Source organism: Caloenas nicobarica, chromosome 1 (genome assembly GCF_036013445.1).
Source record: "Caloenas nicobarica isolate bCalNic1 chromosome 1, bCalNic1.hap1, whole genome shotgun sequence".
Classification (NCBI taxonomy): domain Eukaryota; kingdom Metazoa; phylum Chordata; class Aves; order Columbiformes; family Columbidae; genus Caloenas; species Caloenas nicobarica.
In genome coordinates, this window is record NC_088245.1 from 74,687,987 (window position 1) to 74,704,727 (window position 16,741).

Here is a 16,741-nt window from a genome sequence, read left to right on the forward strand (position 1 = left end):
AGAGTATATGTTCCTCTGCTTTTAGTCACTCCCTATCTTCAGTCCACTAAAACCAGTAATCAGATGGCCTTAAGTTTGCTGATTTCAAATCATTGCTATAAAAGAGGTTCTTTTTTTTTTCTTTCATCAGAACAACAACAATAAAAAGTTAAAAGAAATTATATATAAGAATTAGCTATGTGACTAGAACCAGGCTGAGGACACAACTTATAAAACATCATCGAAATTTCAAAATTTTATTTTTTTCTAAAGAAGAGTGTAAAACAGAGACTTCAAACTACTCCAAAGTTCTGAAAAAACATAGAAATAAAGGTTGGGTAAGTCACATGATTCATCTCAGCTGTTATAATCACCATCGCAATAGGAAGTTCCAAGTAATTCTGGCAAGTTGCCACTGTTTTTGTGGCTACGGTATTTTTCTCTTCCATGTCAAGCTCAACAAAGCATTTTAAGCATCTCTCAATTAAAATGGGGGACTTTGCTCTGTTGGTTGTGTGTACTGTGTTTTTTTGCAGGCGAGGGTGGTGGTTGTTTTTGTTTTTTCTTATCAGCTTCAAATGTTATGTTGGAAGAGCTTTTCTTCTGGAACAAAATTCCAGGCATTCCATAAAATATCCCAACTTTGAAATACATTGACATTGACAGAAAAATAGATTACCACAGAATGTTTCTATTGAAGATTTCATCATTACTGTTCAACACATGATCATACACTCTTCTAGCCAAAAATCAGCACAACAGTCTTGTGACTCTGCTAACCTCTTCACTTTACTACTCATGTCAGCTTGGGTACTTCGTTTCTCCTCCAACAGCCTACACACCTGCTTTGCTTCTACCTTCTCTTAACATTCCAAATGCTCCTTGAAACCCAGTTCAGCTGAAATATTCCCCAAAACTGCCAGCTGTTTACAACTTTGAGTGAGCAGGAATGGAAAAGGAGAAAAAGTAATTAAAATTCATACCCTGTTTTGATGAATCCACAACCTCACTCAGGCCACATGTGTCATCACTCTCCCACGTTACTACTGTGTTCCAAAATTGCTTCTATTCCCAACATCAAGGATTACAACTCTTCCTTGGAAACTTCTGATTCAGCAAGCAAAATAAATGCCAATCAGATGTTCTGTGCTCTAATGATGACTTTTGTTGTGTCAAGCACTACTTATTATAGCATTCTCCTTTTAATCCGCTTTGAAACAAAGGTTTTAAAAAAATTCAATGTCAGACATATAAATTCATCTGTGGCGAAGACAGAGAGACACAATACTCCAATGATGAAAATGATGCGTGAGAAAAATCTAGGATGATTTCAAAACCTACAATGATTTGTGCTGGTGATCGCTGCATTTCACAGTAAAATTCTGCAGCTAAATACAACAGCATGCCAGACTGAAATGCAGCACTTGGAGTGCACTGACAGACTTGAGACTAAAAGCAAAGTACCACAACCACCCAAGTGGTGGCAGCTTCCCAGTGACACACCCCAGAGTTTCCTATCGCAATTATGAAGTGACTTTAACAGTGATAAATGTTTTTAAGGAACTGAGTATACTTTTGTCACCTCAGACTTCACAGCCAAGGAGAGTGGGGTGGAAATAAAAAAAAAAAAAGGAGAAAGCTGAGCAAGCTAGCAGGCTTGAAGATTGAAAACAGCACATAGACATCATTAACAGCATTCACTATTCTCCGTTTCCACATTTCCTTGTATGCAGAGCTTCCAAGATTTTAGTGATGGGTCAAAGAACAAACCATTAATTTTCTAGTACGTGTGTAAAGGATGTGCACCCCATTACACATTAAGTATAAAGCTATCCTTGATGATAATTACATTTTTCACCAGATTAAAGCATAGTAAAATAAAGCAAGCGTTTCCGCAAAGGACTGTAAAATGCCTTTCTAGAACTATACATAAACTGTAGTAAATGGCAGACGGCGGGACCTGACTGACTGCTAAAGCCTGAAGACAGTTTAATGGTGTTTGCTGCTTGTGTTTTAAAACAGACCAGTCAGGGAAGCCTTCAGAAGTCTGCAGCCAGCCATACAACTCCATCGCTTAATACCACAGCAAATAATACTTCTCACCTAGCAATGCCATTTTCACGCTCCATTTTATACAAAACATTACATTTTCCAAGAAACATATCAGTAACAGAACTATGGTCCCTTTGAAAGAAAAAAAAAAAGCAAATCTTGCAATCACAATAATTACTTTGTTTCAGGACTAATAGATGCGCTCTCAGTTTAATGCAAAGCGATATGTACAGCCTACCAGGAATGGTTTCAAAGGAGGTTAATGCAGGTGCAAACCAAGACTCAAGTTGGGAGGCAAAAAGACTTAGATGTACAGCGTTCTGCTGAGACCAGTTCATACCTTCTTCCCAATAACATTTTCCTTTATGATACCTTCAAATCACAGAGTATTCTTAATCCAAAATAGAACAGGTGGCACATCATTTCAAATACAAAGCAAAGCAACTACGCTTTCTTTTATTTTTCAAAAGTAATCTGTTGGCTTCTGTTTTATTTTATAATGTTATATATATATATATATATATATAAATATATATATATAAAATATGTACTGTAAAAAATACCAATCCTGGTATTCCAGTTCCTCCCCGTAAAGCCCTTTCATTTCTTCCTCCAAGTCATTTTATAGCCAAATTCAGCACAATATTTATTTAATGTTCAGTACACAAATAAATCCTGATAACTTTCACTGGAACATTCAGGAAAGGTAGGAGAAGGTTAAGTGTTCAGATAAACTGCATAACAAGGACTAGGTCCTCTTAAACATGATCAAACACCAAGCTCCTTTCAGTCCTCTCTCACAAGCTCTGTATACTCAGCTGTCAGTTTCTGCCCACATTACCTAGAACAGCAGCGATAAAAACCTACTACATTTGCTTCTTATATAGCAATAACAGACCGACAAGTGCTCGGCTTCACATATTTAAGCTTCTTATGCCTCTCTTTGGAATTGTGCTTTTGTAGAGAGCATCTACTGCAAAGTAAACTAGATTGTTTGTAAGCAGGATTAAAAAAAAAGTTACCGTAAATTAAATGATTTAAAAGAACAAAGTAATTTTTGGTTCAGTTTAGCATTCTTTGCAAGTCAGATTAAATTTATTTATTAATGACTGAAATAATGCCACAAACTACTTCAGCAACATTTTTACTGAGACAACAATAGCCACACATTTTATGAATAAATAAAACCTCATGGTTCGGAATTTTGCCAGAAGAAGATACTCTTCTGAAAGCAGAGTATCCCAGACAGACTGACTGATTTTTCACATGCTGAAACCAAACATTAAAAGAAAATAGAAGACTTTCATTGATGCATTTAAGACATTTCATAGTATTAATGCAAGGGAAGCTGTGGCTTCTCCAGAAAAAGTATTCAAATGCATCAAGAGAAGCTTTATTCAAGTTAACAATCAGTAACATGATGTATCCATTCTTACTTTATGGCACTCTGTGAAAAACAATGACTATTTCAATAAATGTTATTTTATAAATTTGACTGTTTTAAAATTGAATTTGATTTGATTTCTCATCAGCTGTGTTTTATATAAACCAGTTGTTTAATGAGAAGCAGGGATGTACTAATGAAGGTGTTTTGAATTGCCAAACTATTATGGAGCGGCTAGCAGCATTGCATGCTAATATGAAACATGGAAAATATCAATGTATGGGAAGATGACAAACCAGACTTTTCTGTCTTTTAAAGAGAAAAATATCAGCCTAAGATTCGTACACCAGCATAGTTGCATTAAAGTGTTATTCTTTATCAGCTTAACTAAATAAGTGGAGGAAATCCCTGTGCACACATACTATTCAAGCATGTTCCTCACATTTCTGAACAAAAAGGGTTTTACTTTGGTTTGGGGTCTTTTTTACAGCTTTTACACAAACAGAACCAAATCCTCAGCAATTCCAGGATTTTGCTAGTAACGGTATTTCATTTTTAACCGAAAATGAAATCTGAATGCTGATCCTTTAATGACCGTTTGTCGTCCTTCATACTTGCAACCCCTTTTGCTAATGTAACTGCAGTTAAAAATAACTGCTAGAGGGTTTTCCCCACTAACAATCACTACAAAGTGTGATTCTGGTGGCATTAAGTTTTTCTAACTTTTCCATTCTCGTTTTGCGAAGTCCCAAGCTGCCAGCGGCATACCACAACAGGATTCAGAAAGCAAGCCAAATTATACTCTAGGTTACACTAGTGTAATAGTTCAGTAGTTGGCCCCTTCCAGCAGTTATCTACAAACATCCCAATACATAACAGCAGAATAAATACTTGCACCTTACGTTACATCCCCATACCAGCTGACGAAATCAGTTATCAAATGACACAGTCCACTGCCTTCATAAACTAGCTCAACTGCATTCTGAAATGCCACTGCCAACTCCGAATACCTCTCCCCCAAGACCACCCTTTGACAAACAGATAAATGTAATACTTAACAAACCTTTCCTGCAGGTTGAGAGCTGCCTGTGTTTTGAAAACTACAGGGTGTTCCAAAGAGGTGGACTCAATTTCAAAGCAGTATCGTTCACGATGTCTTCCAAATGACTGAGGCGAGGGGCTGTCTGTGCACTGGGAGAAGCATCTAGCGGTAATCATTTGAAACTCTATGCGCTGCCCTTTCAAGTGGTAAGAGTTTCATTCATGGACAGTTTGTGGTTGCAGAAATACAGTGATTTCAAATTGGGCCCATCTTTTTGAAACATCCTGAGTTTTCAAGGAAAACAAGCTACTGAAAAGGTTAGGGACTAGAGAATATCATGAAGTTAATGCAAGGCAGTGCACAGCAGCTTCAAAACCATGTGCTGCAGCTCAACAGATCTGCAAATGAACTAGGACTGAGTTCTCAAAGGTTTAGCTACACAGAACATCTTGAGGTGAGGGTCTCTGTGGCCCAAGCCAATGGGACCCAAGTTCTAATGCCTCTTATTGTGACCAAAGAATCGCTAGTAGAGGTGCAGAACATAGGATGGAAAGAAGGAAAAGAATCATCAACCTCATCTTAGGTGAACAATACACTAGTGAAGTCTGAAGGCTGCAAGAAACTTGGCTCATTCCAACTCATTTCAGCAGAGCTTCTAATTGCATTAGTAGGAGATGCTGAGCTGGGACGCTGGGCTTGCAGCTGCCTTTTCTTGCTGCACTCTTTGGATGGTTCCTGAGGGGCTGTGGGCTCATGACAACTAGCACTCCTCTGGAAAACATTCAGGAATGGCTGGGTACATAGCGTAGGCTACAGGCTCTTCCCAAGGAGAGCTATGGGAAAGGCAGTTCTGCGATTTGATTTTGGCGGAGGAAGATGAAGGTGGAGGAAGAGAAGCCCATAAAGGAGAATTCTATCACATAGACGTGAGCCATGCCAAACTCTGCCACTTGCCCTCAAGGCTAGAAATGGTCACTAACACATTTTACTTGCTGTACCCACTAGGGACTGGCCCAGTCCTCATGTGACATCGACTGTTTCTGTGCTGACAATCCAGACTTACAGAAAGTTAAGCAATTATTCTCTACATTTACCTGAAATTCTAAGAATACGCATTTTCCTTTAATGATTCACCAAGCATAACCTTTGCACAGGATCAGATTCTCTTATGAAGATAAATTAAGCCACCTCGTTGAGATTAAGATCAACTTTACATTTAGAAAACACAAGAATCCTGATGTTGTGATTTATATGTCTATAAAAGCCATATATTTAGTATGCACGATATACAATAACTCAGGTATGCATGCTCTAGCACTAAATTTCATGCTGAAAGCTTGCTAATGCCTCAGGCTATTGAGCGAGATGATACATGAAGCTGTACATAAGGAGATTGCATACTAGTTGTTTAATTTACCTCTAAATTACAACTACCAGAGGTTTTTTTGAGGATTTGTCTCTCTAAAGGTCTTGTAGTCTGGTAATAACAACTGCAGGTACTATGAAAGTAAAATTCCCAGCTTGTAGTTGAACTCATATCCATGACGAACAGAATTTTAAGGTTCTAAATTTGTAAAGGTGTAATTCAGACTGTTTTAAAAAATCCAAAATAATTGTATCCTTTCATATGGTCAATTTACATGAAAATATTTTTGTGGGAAACAAGGTGTGTATATACATTCTCAGGCACTAAGAAAATTATTTATAAATTTTTTAATGTTCTGTTTAGCTTTATTTATATTTCTATTACCTTTCTTGCAACGGATCATTGATTTGATTACAGGTCTGTACCTATGAAGTCAAGAGTGCAGGTTCTAACTGAAAACTAGAAGGTCTTGTTTCAAGACACAGTTTCATTACTCTACATTAAGTATATATATACATCATATTATTAAAACCTCGTTAAAGCAAACCTGCACATGCACAGCAACTCTTCTTAGTAAGTCCATTAAGCAAAAAAGAACTCATATGAACAGAGCTGGCGTGTACATTTCAGTAGCTGAAATTTGTACCAAAATAAATGCAATCATAAAATTAGAAACATTTTAAAAAATTCTTAAGATCTAAAAGTCACTATTTTTTATTATTTTAAAAAAGAACAAAGAAAACTTCTATAAGAGTTTACTAATAAACTCAATTTTCTTTGAAGTTGATTTTCAAAGGGACAGTTCGACACTTTTATAGAAAAGCCTGCAGGAGCAGGTTGACACTAATGGTGGGTCACAAGGTGAGAGGAGAAAAAGCATTGAATCAAAACCTCAATCAGCTGCCACCAGATTGATCTACTGTAGGAGCATTAAAAATTACATTTTTACTTTTGAAATTAAGAAAGCACTTTCAAGCTTTTTTTCTCAGCAGCTACAAATTCTAAAAGTACTTTCAAAAAATGCATTAAATGGTGAGGTGCTCATGAAAGTGTATGACTCAAGACCTGGAATTCAAAGGCAACACTCCTAGCCACCACAGTCTTCAACTGGATTGCAAATTCCAGAAGAACTGGCAGTAGCGAATGCCCTTCTCCAATTGCATCAGCTTCTCATGACCAGAGCTGAGGGGAACAGGCAGAGTTGAGACAACTAAATAGACCTGGCTGGAAAATACCAAGGTAGTGACGTCTAATTAAGTTCAAGGGAACATAAGTTAGATGCAAGTTCAAGGGAACTTACCAGTTTATTACTACTTTTCCCTGAACTGTTGCAGGCAAAACACTGTTGTTTTTTCTTTTTTTTTTTTTAAACTACAGTACTGAACAATTGCCTGAAATAAAGCCGTTCAATATTTCCAAAGCAAAATGCACGACCTTCACTTTTCTGGACTAAAGGGTGAAAGGATTTTTAGAAAAGTTGGAAACTGTCCTACAGAAAATTACAAGCCCTGAACAGCTTCATGTGTAGCACCCCTCCTTTTCTAAAAAGAAGGTAAAAAATTGGCTTGGAGGTAAATGTTGCCATTTACCCTTATTAAAACTGAACAGAAATATTGCCAGCTTCAATATAAATTCACTGAGCTCCGTAATTGTGCTCTAGAACAGTAATTTCTAGACCAAAATCCAAACCCTTCTTATTTTGTCATAGGTAAGTTCAACACCAAACCAAAGAAGACTGTAATGCTAAAACACACACACGAAAAAGAAGGCAAATCAATACTTATTTTAGTTTATGAAGAATACACAAACTTTTATTTTCTCAAGATGAAGCTAATCCTTATACTAAGTCCAGTTTCAATATTTCACTTGAAATATCAGTCAGATTGTAATAACTTAAAAATATTAAAGCAACCTCGTGAAAGGTTCACCCTGGCTGGACAACAGGTGCCCACCGAAGCTGCTCTATCACTCCCATCCACAGCTAGCCAGGGGAAAGAAAATATAATTAAAGGCTTGTGGGTTGACATAAAGACAGGGAGAGATCACTCACCAACTACTATCCCAAGCAAAACAGACTTGACGTCAGGAAATCAGCTTAATTTATTACCAATCAAATCAGAGTAGGATAACAAGAAATAAAACCAAATCTTGAAACATCTTCCCCCCAACCCATCCATTCTTCCTGGGCTCAACTTTGCTCTGATTTCTCTACCTCCTCCCGCTCTGAGTGGCACAGGGGGATGGTGAATAGGGGTTGTGGTCAGTTCATCACACAGGTTATGGTTGGACTCTATGATCTTGAGGGTCTCTTCCAACCAAAATGATTCTATGATTCTATTGTCTCTGCCACTCCTTTCTCCTCACCCTCTTACCCTGCTCCAGTGTGGGGTCCCTCCCATGGCAGACAGTCCTCTGCAAACTTCTCCAACGTGCGTCCTTCTCACAGGCTGCAGTTCTTCATGAACTACTCAATTGTGTGTCCCTTCCATGGGGTGCAGTCCTTCAGCATGGGTCCCCCAGGGGGTCACAATTCCTGACAGCAAACCTGCTCCAGCCTGGGCTCCTCCCTCCTTGGGGCCACAGGTCCTGCCAAGGCTCTCCACAGGGTCACAGCCTCCTTTGGGCATCCATCTGCTCTGATGTAGGGTCCTCCATGGGCTGCAGGTGGAGATCTGCACTACCATGGACCTCCACAGGCTGCAAGGGGACAGCCGGCCTCACAATGGTCTGCATCACAGGCTGCAGGGGAATCTCTGCCCCAGTTTAAAACTGTTGTCACTTGTCCTTGCAGGTCCTGGTAAAAAGGTGTCTCTTCATCTTTCTTTTAGGTCTCTTCAAGTTTCAAAAGGCCACTTTAAGGCCTCCCCAGAGCCTCTCTCAGCCTGTCTTCATAGGACAGGTATTCCAACCCTCTGACCACTTTTGTGACCTCCTCTGGACCTTCTCCAACAGGTCCATGTGTCTCTTGTGCTGGGGGGCCCAGAGCCAGACACAGGACCCCAGGCAGGGTCTCACCAGAGCTAAGTAGAGGGGGAGAATCACCTCCCTCGACCTGCTGGTCACACTTCTTTTTCATGTATGTATTACATATTTATATTCATATATATATTTATATATGATATTTACTCACAGGCACCTATTTATCTATATAAAATATGCACACACGCCTATATATATAAAATTATGCGGGTTACAGATAGCAAACTAGAAAATAGCTAATTTCTATTGTTTATCAATTTCCCTAGTCCCTAGAATTATGGAAAACATTCCATTTCATAAACGAAGACAATGAACAATAAGACAAGACTTCAATCCTCAACCAGTGGCAAAAAGTGCATTTCAGAATTTCAGACGGTGAGGAGGCATCTGAGAACTTAGTAAATCAGTGCTGGAGATGAGGACTGCTTGGGCACACTATGTTCATATGATCACTTTTCTTTTCCAAGCAGATACAACCCTGCTAGAGTCCACAGGAGCCTGTATCAGTGTCTGGAAGGTGGATAAACAGGTGTGCAATGCTGTTACCTGTTTAGTTACTCTCACACTAAACCCATAGGGATTCTCCACTTGAATATACACTGATTATTAGCAGGATCTTAATCTTATCCTACTGAGTGATTAGACTATTCAAGTACTTTGGTTCGCTTTGGGCACTGGTAGCACCAGACTTTTCTCAAGTATTGCCACGCTGAACAGCAAGGAGCAGAATACTGCAGGTCCGCAATCTAGAACAAACAGCATCACCCAATGGAAGAAATTTAAAACTGCATATGACAGTCACTGCACTTTTCCCAAAGACAGAAACAAAAACAGGAGAACGGGGGAAAAAAACCCTAAGAAAACCAAATGTGCAGACTATCTGAAGACTGGGTGCTCTGATACGGGCTCACGTGCTTCAACAGGAGTTTTAGCAAATAATTTTCAGGGCTGGTAACAGAAGTTATACTGACTCGAAGGCACACAGGCAAAGAGAACTGAAGGGTCACAGCTACTTTTTGATAAGGCAAAGCCTGGTTGAAGCCTGCAGGACATTACACCTCTACTGAGCCTGATGATGGGCTGCCACAGGAATGTAGGGATTTAAGTAACTGAACCCCACTGTGATGAAACAGAAACTAGACACCAGACTTCTTTAAGCACATTTGTAAGATTCTGTCTAGCTCAAGGCTTCTCTAATTTTGGTGGGAAAGTTAATATCAGGACTCAGTGGCACACGTTCAGCATCCTACTTGCTGGTCACTGGTAAGGGATTGTCCACCACCGCCTTCACAAGCCTTCACACAAAGTCTCCTTCATGTCTTCTTTATCCTGAATACAGCACAGACTATCACTAAAACCAAGAGTTACTGCAGTAAATTCATCACAAAATGTAGTCCATAGCACATGTCATGCTCCCTTATTTCCTCAATAAAACTATTTTACTGGTGCTTCCAAAATGTGAACTGAACTGACAAATTACAAGTAGAGATGCCCAAATCTCAATACCAAACAAAACCGAGTTTGGTGGGGTTTTGTTTGTTTGTTGGTTGATGGGTTTTTTTGGTACTTGTAGCTATATTTGTAAACTTCAGGATTGTCATAAAAATACAAGCTGAGAAACTTTAATATTTCACAGTAACCAAAACTTCCTAACCAGCCAGGAAACAGATGAAGAGATGACTGATTCCTGTGCCTCACAGGGTAATTAAAACAGCAAACACAACCTCTCGTAAGTGGAAAGGAAGAGAAAGTTTTATGCATCCAAAAGGGATCACGTTCAACACTCATGGCATTGTAACATCAGCCTATTGTGAAGTCTGGTGCAGCTTAGGAAAAAAAAAAAAAATTGTATGTGGGATGGCAGTTACGGAAAGAAGACAGGGAAACTCCAAAGTTCATCTTGAGGTTAGAATAATGAAAACCAACACAGAACACTAATGAAATTCCTTCTTATAGTAATGGAAAATACATGTCACTTGTATCTGACACCAGTAAAAGTAGAAAGAATTTGGATTAACAGCTCAGATCTGAGCTGGAAAAAAATGTATTCAGAAAGGTAGACATTCTTCCACATATGGTGGTCTTGCCCCCAGCAATCAGTAACACTGGTAAAAAGCAGGAAACTCAGATAAACCTCCTTCCTGCAATACAGGGTACAATATGTCTTCTAAGCTCTTTTTAATATTAAATTAGCCACATCAGAAGGTGGTTATTTTAGTAACAGTTTTCCTAAGACTGAGTATCTCAAACAAGTTGAGTTCTTCACCACCTAGTAAACTAGCAACAAACATTTTTGTTTGATACAGGGCTCTTCACTTAACTGAGAATGATATATGGAATAACACACACAAAAAAATCCCTGAATACTTCAGAACATTTTGCAACTACTAGAACCCTAACATGCCATGTCTTACTAAAACATCTGAATCCAAGTTGAAGAAAGGAAAAAAAAGTTGTCATGACTCCCAGACTCCTTTTTCTAGAAGCTAGGCCACATTGCCTCCCATCTTTATAGGCCTCAACATATACACCCAGAAGAAGAAATGATGAGGCTAATTGAGATCACTGAAGAAAGCAAAGACATTTTCTGACTTTGGAGGTCTATAAACTAGGGCATTTGCTCAACAGATGCTGAGGGTATTCTTGAAGAAAGAAAGCACCTGCAAAGCCCAGAAGAACGCTCTTCTGTCTTAGAGAGAAGGTAACATGCTAAGAACCACCTGCAAGATCCACAGCAGAGTTGTAACCACCCCCCACGCCTTATTATATGGTTCACACTGGTGTTTACAGAAATTACTCCATGCAGTGAGGACTGCCACACAATAAACCTTCCAAGTAAGCACCACATCAGGCCATTCTGCAAACTGACAAGTCTAAAAAGCCCACAACAGTGCTCTCTGGTAAACACCAAGTTTAATTCAAGTCTGCCACTACTCAGCCCATTGGACCAGGAAAGGAGTCACAGGAACCCCTGAGAATTCTTCCATATAAAGGTCAATAACTTCTTTTTAGATTTCTGTCTGGCTTAAAATGAGTATTTTTCCATGAGCTGTTCATCTTAAACAGGCACATTAAATCTCGTTGCTACAGATGCAGTTTCAACACTTACAATTATTGCGAGTTTGAAAAAGGTCTGGAAATGGCTGTTTGACAATGGCGTGCTGAGCTTTCCTTTAAAAAGGGCTGGAGGCTTGTGCTGTGCTGCAATGGTAACAGGGTTCAACACCAAATAGGGTTCAAAACACCATTCAGAGTCAAGGACAGGCCAACAAGCCCTGACTGTTTGGAAATGTATGCAGAGCCAGCTTGTTTTAATTTTGAATCTTAGAAGACATCTAGTCATCTTCTTTTCTCTCTTCCCTCTCCACTATAAATCAAATAATTTAATTTCTAGCGCTATCCTCCATCTTATTTTAAAACACTATGAACTCCACAAGAATAATCCTCCTCCCACAATCTCTCATTTACTCCAAGATGCTCAAGTCCTGTTCCTGCTTTTGGCAAATGTATGTTGCAAAAAATCATCATTCTACAGACATCTTCACATTGGCAGAAGTCAATGTATTTTACATTTAGGTATGTTCAAGGTTTGGTCAAAGTTTGAGCCTATGATTCATGAGAACATAACAATATATAGATTGATCTTTATACTCCTTTATCTGTTAGACCATAATTATGGTAATCCTCCACATGAAGCAGGCCAATAATACTCTAGAAGGGAAGTATAATATTGTGCATATGTCAGCCTTCACTTACTCATTGAGAATATCCAGAAAATCAATATGTGAAGATGTCTTAATGTAGTATGAAATTTAAACTGGAAGCTGTTTAATATAAAAAACCTAAAGAAAAGCAGAAAAATAGCTCATGCACTATTAAAATTACCTTTCATATGAAACATTGACTGTACCTAAGTGCATCTAAGTTCCTTGCAAGCGAAAACTCTCAATGTGTTGCATGATCAAGGCTTCAAGTGAAACTGGTCAAACTGGAGAAGTCACAAGGAATGACTAGATCATCTATATCAATTGCCAAAAATTGGTCAGGTGGAAAGGAGAATAGGAACAGGACAAGAGGGAACATTAACTTCTTGCCTATAAAGGGGCAGCACAACAGAACAAAGCTTTGTATTATTCTCTAACAACAAATGAATCACATTGTTATAAAAACAATTCAGCATTTTACAAACCATACTGCATTAGGCATGCACCTTCAACCTCACAGAAAAAAAAAATCCCGACACCAACCCTTTATTAGTCATATTAGTAATATATAACACACATCACTTAGAGATCTCAAGATTATTTTTTGTCTCTAGCACTTTGATGAAAATCTTGGCACTTCATTAAAGATTCATGGTTGCCACAGAGCTGAAGACTAACATAAAATCTGTATGAGACCAGGACTAGATACAGTTACCTTATGTGTCACAACAGACACTTTTGAAGACACTTTTAAACCACAGACACTCTTCTACTCGGGTTACTCACTGTACTAGTTAGGTAGGTATTTCAGTTCAACAACAAAACCTAGGCTTTTAAAACAGTTTGGTGAGAAAGTCCATTTTAAGCTTTACTGCTGACTTTTACAGTGCCATACCTAGATAAAACTAACCAACTAAAGGGCTCAGCTCTGCAACACCTTGAATCTTTGTAGTGATCTAGAAAAAGCATTAAAACATACAGATAGCTACAATATTAGATTAGCCCCATCCAAACAGTGGAACAATGCAGAGCTTCACAGTTCAGTTTGCAGGAGCTCACCACATCAAAGCATCCACATCCAAAAGGCTCCTCCCTTTTTGGTCAACTCTAAATCAATAATCTCTTCCATTTTAGGCTTACGTTTAAAATTAGGAGAATATAATAATCATAATTATGCAGGTTTCTAATGAAGAAATCAAAGTAGTTTATTTATCTCCTCCCTCTCTCAACAGTATATGCAGATAAATGTGTGATGTTCTTCATTGCAAGTAACTCCAAATCCTGCCATTCCAAAAAGAATGTAATTACTTAAAAAAATTAAACTAATCCTGAAGAAAAAGAACAAATAAGGTCATGTAGTCTTTCTAAAAACTTTAGGTAAGAAAGAGCTAATTGTTAAACAAAACAAAGTGTTTATCTTTGGTTTTAAATTTTCTATTTTATAACCACTACAGCAAGAAGATTAAATTAAGGAGATGATTGGTGACAATTTGATCTATGGATGCTGGCATGGTTTTCTAACTGTATTCTAACTGGATTCATTGCACACCTTGCACCGGTGGAAAAAAAAAAAAAAAAGAATGGAAAACTGAATTCCGAAGAAGGCAAATCTTGAAATTTTGTTCATACTTTCAGGCAGAATGGTCTTCAAATTAAGGAGCTAGTCTCATGTAAAACAACATGGCTTAGATATATATTTTAAAAAATCCAAGCTACATTAAACACATTAAACAGTATCCAGATCTTTTACTTGCTACTTTTATTAATTTTATCTGTAGAAGCTCTTTTCGCCCAAAAAACTTCCCTTCTCAACTCTGCACTGACAAAAACCAATAGAATTACATTACAGGAAGAACTGTTGCCACCTCAAATAAAAAACAGGCATATGAAAGAAATTTCCCTCATAAATTCTTGACCTCATTACAGTGATTCCATTTAGATAAGAAGGTGCCAGTACCAAAGACAATTCTGTATTTATTTTTTTTCCTTACATAAACATGAGAAAAACTTTACCAAGGAAACACACACATTCCGAGATTAATATCACATCATTAGGCCCATCAGCATCCCCAGTATCTAAAATGTCCCTGGCATAGAGTATGGATTGTTTTCCTTACCTAAGGGAATCAGTTTTGCTTTTAACAGGCTGATTAAGAAAGAGAGACATCTCAAAAATACACTTGTGCATATTCACTATTCTGCAAGGCACAGAGATCTCAGTGTGTATCAAACTGTCCCAGCATACTAATTTTATTTCTAGACAAAGTAAGCAGGTAGCAATAAACTACCTATCAGTAGTTAAAGATGGCAAAGCCAATGCAACCAAACCCAAGCTAAGTGCATTGTTCTTACTAAGCTAGGCTTAACCTTGCTTTCAGAAACATCACAATTTTTCCCTTCAGGATCCCTCTCAAAAAGCAACAGGACAGTATGATCTCAGCACATCCATGTTCTGCCAGCTGGCTGCTCCTCCACTTCAAGAGGCATAGTTCATGTGTTGCAGCTCACTGTTCCCAGCAATGCTGCACCCTTTGGGAATGGTTTTCACGGGACAGAACACCCAGGCAATTCAGATTCCCTCATTTCATCTCAGAGGTAATAGTGAACCAAAGTGAATTGTGAATAAAGACTGCAATTAAACTTTGTCAAGCTTTCTACTTCCTTTCAATTCTGTATTTGCTAACTCCAGAAAGATTACGTGATTGAAATCTATGTAGCATGGAGGGTGTTGGTCTCTTCTCCCAAGTAGCAAATGATAGGACAAGAGGAAATGGCAGCAAGTTGCACCAGGGGAGGTTTAGATTGGATATTAGGAAACATTTCTTCATGGAAAGGGTTGTCAAGCACTGGAACAGGCTGCCCAGGGAAGTGGTTGAGTCACCATTCCTGGAGGTGTTTAAAAGACATAGATGAGCCTCTTAGGGACGTGGTTTAGTGCTGGAGTTAGGTTATGGTTGGACTTGATGATCTTAAGGGTCTCTTCCAACCAAAATGATCCTATTATTCTAATTCCTCTCTCTTTACAGGAGAGGAAGGGAAACAATGCAGAGTAAGATCTACAATATTCTATTGCTTTTTCAAGTATTGAAGACATTTGCAATTATTAGGCTGGTGCAAAAGCAATTGCAGTTTCAGACCGTAAATTTTAAATCATTATAACTAGGCTCAAACACAACTTTATTAGTCAAAATAAGAACCATTATAATCGACACATTTTTGACAACGAGAAATGTTTGTTTCTTCCTGTAGCCTAGAAATTCATGCTTCAGGATTCAACGAACTCTTGGAAAGCATTTTCTGCATCCTTCTGGTTGTGGAAGTGTTTTCCCTGCAAAAAGTTGTTGAGATGCTTGAAGAAGTGGTAGTCGGTTGGCAAGAGGTCAGGTGAATATGGCAGATGAGGCGAAACTTCGTAGCCCAATTTATTCAACTTTGGAACCGTTGGTTGTGTGACATGCAGTTGGGTGTTGTCGTGGAGAGAAGAACTGGGCCCTTTCTGTTGATGAATGCTGGCTGCAGGCATTGCAGTTCTCAGTGCATCTCATCAACTGCTGAGCAGACTTCTCAGATGGAATGGATTTGCCGGGATTCGGAAAGCTGGAGTGGATCAGAATGGCAGCAGACCGCCCAACAGTAACCATGACCTTTTTTCGGTGCAAGTTTGGATTTAGGAAGTGCTTTGGAGGTTCTTCTCAGTCCAGCCACTGAGCTGGTCATTGCCAGCTGTTGTATACAATCCACTTTTCATCACACGTCACAACCTGATGGAGAAATGGTTCACTGTTGTTGCGTAGAATAAGAGGACACTTCAAAACGACAATTTCTTTTCTTTTCGGTCAGCTCATGAGGCACCCACTTATTGAGCTTTTTCACCTTTCCAATTTGCTTCAAATGACTGTAGAATGGTCGATGTTGAGTTCTTCGGCAACTTCTCGTGTAGCTGTAAGAGGATCAACTTCAATGATTGCTCTCAGTAGGCCATTGTCAACTTCCAATGGCCGACCACTACACTCCTCATCTTCAAGGCTCTTGTCTTCTTTGTGAAACTTCTTGACCCACCACTGCACTGTACGTTCGTTAGCAGTTCTTGGGCCAAATGTGTTGTTGATGTTGCAAGTTTTCTTTGCTGCTTTATGAATCATTTTGAACTTAAATAATTGCTGGAATTTGGTTTTTGTCAAACATCATTTCCATAGTCTAAAATAAATATAAAATGAACAGCAAATAATAAGTCA

The 16,741-nt window shown here is 38.6% G+C and overlaps 1 protein-coding gene across 2 annotated transcripts in view; it reads right to left on the bottom strand.

The window, feature by feature from the left end:
- Window positions 1-16,741, bottom strand: part of ATXN10 (ataxin 10) — a 101,410-nt gene that overhangs the window by 25,970 nt on the left and 58,699 nt on the right. The window lies entirely within an intron of this gene.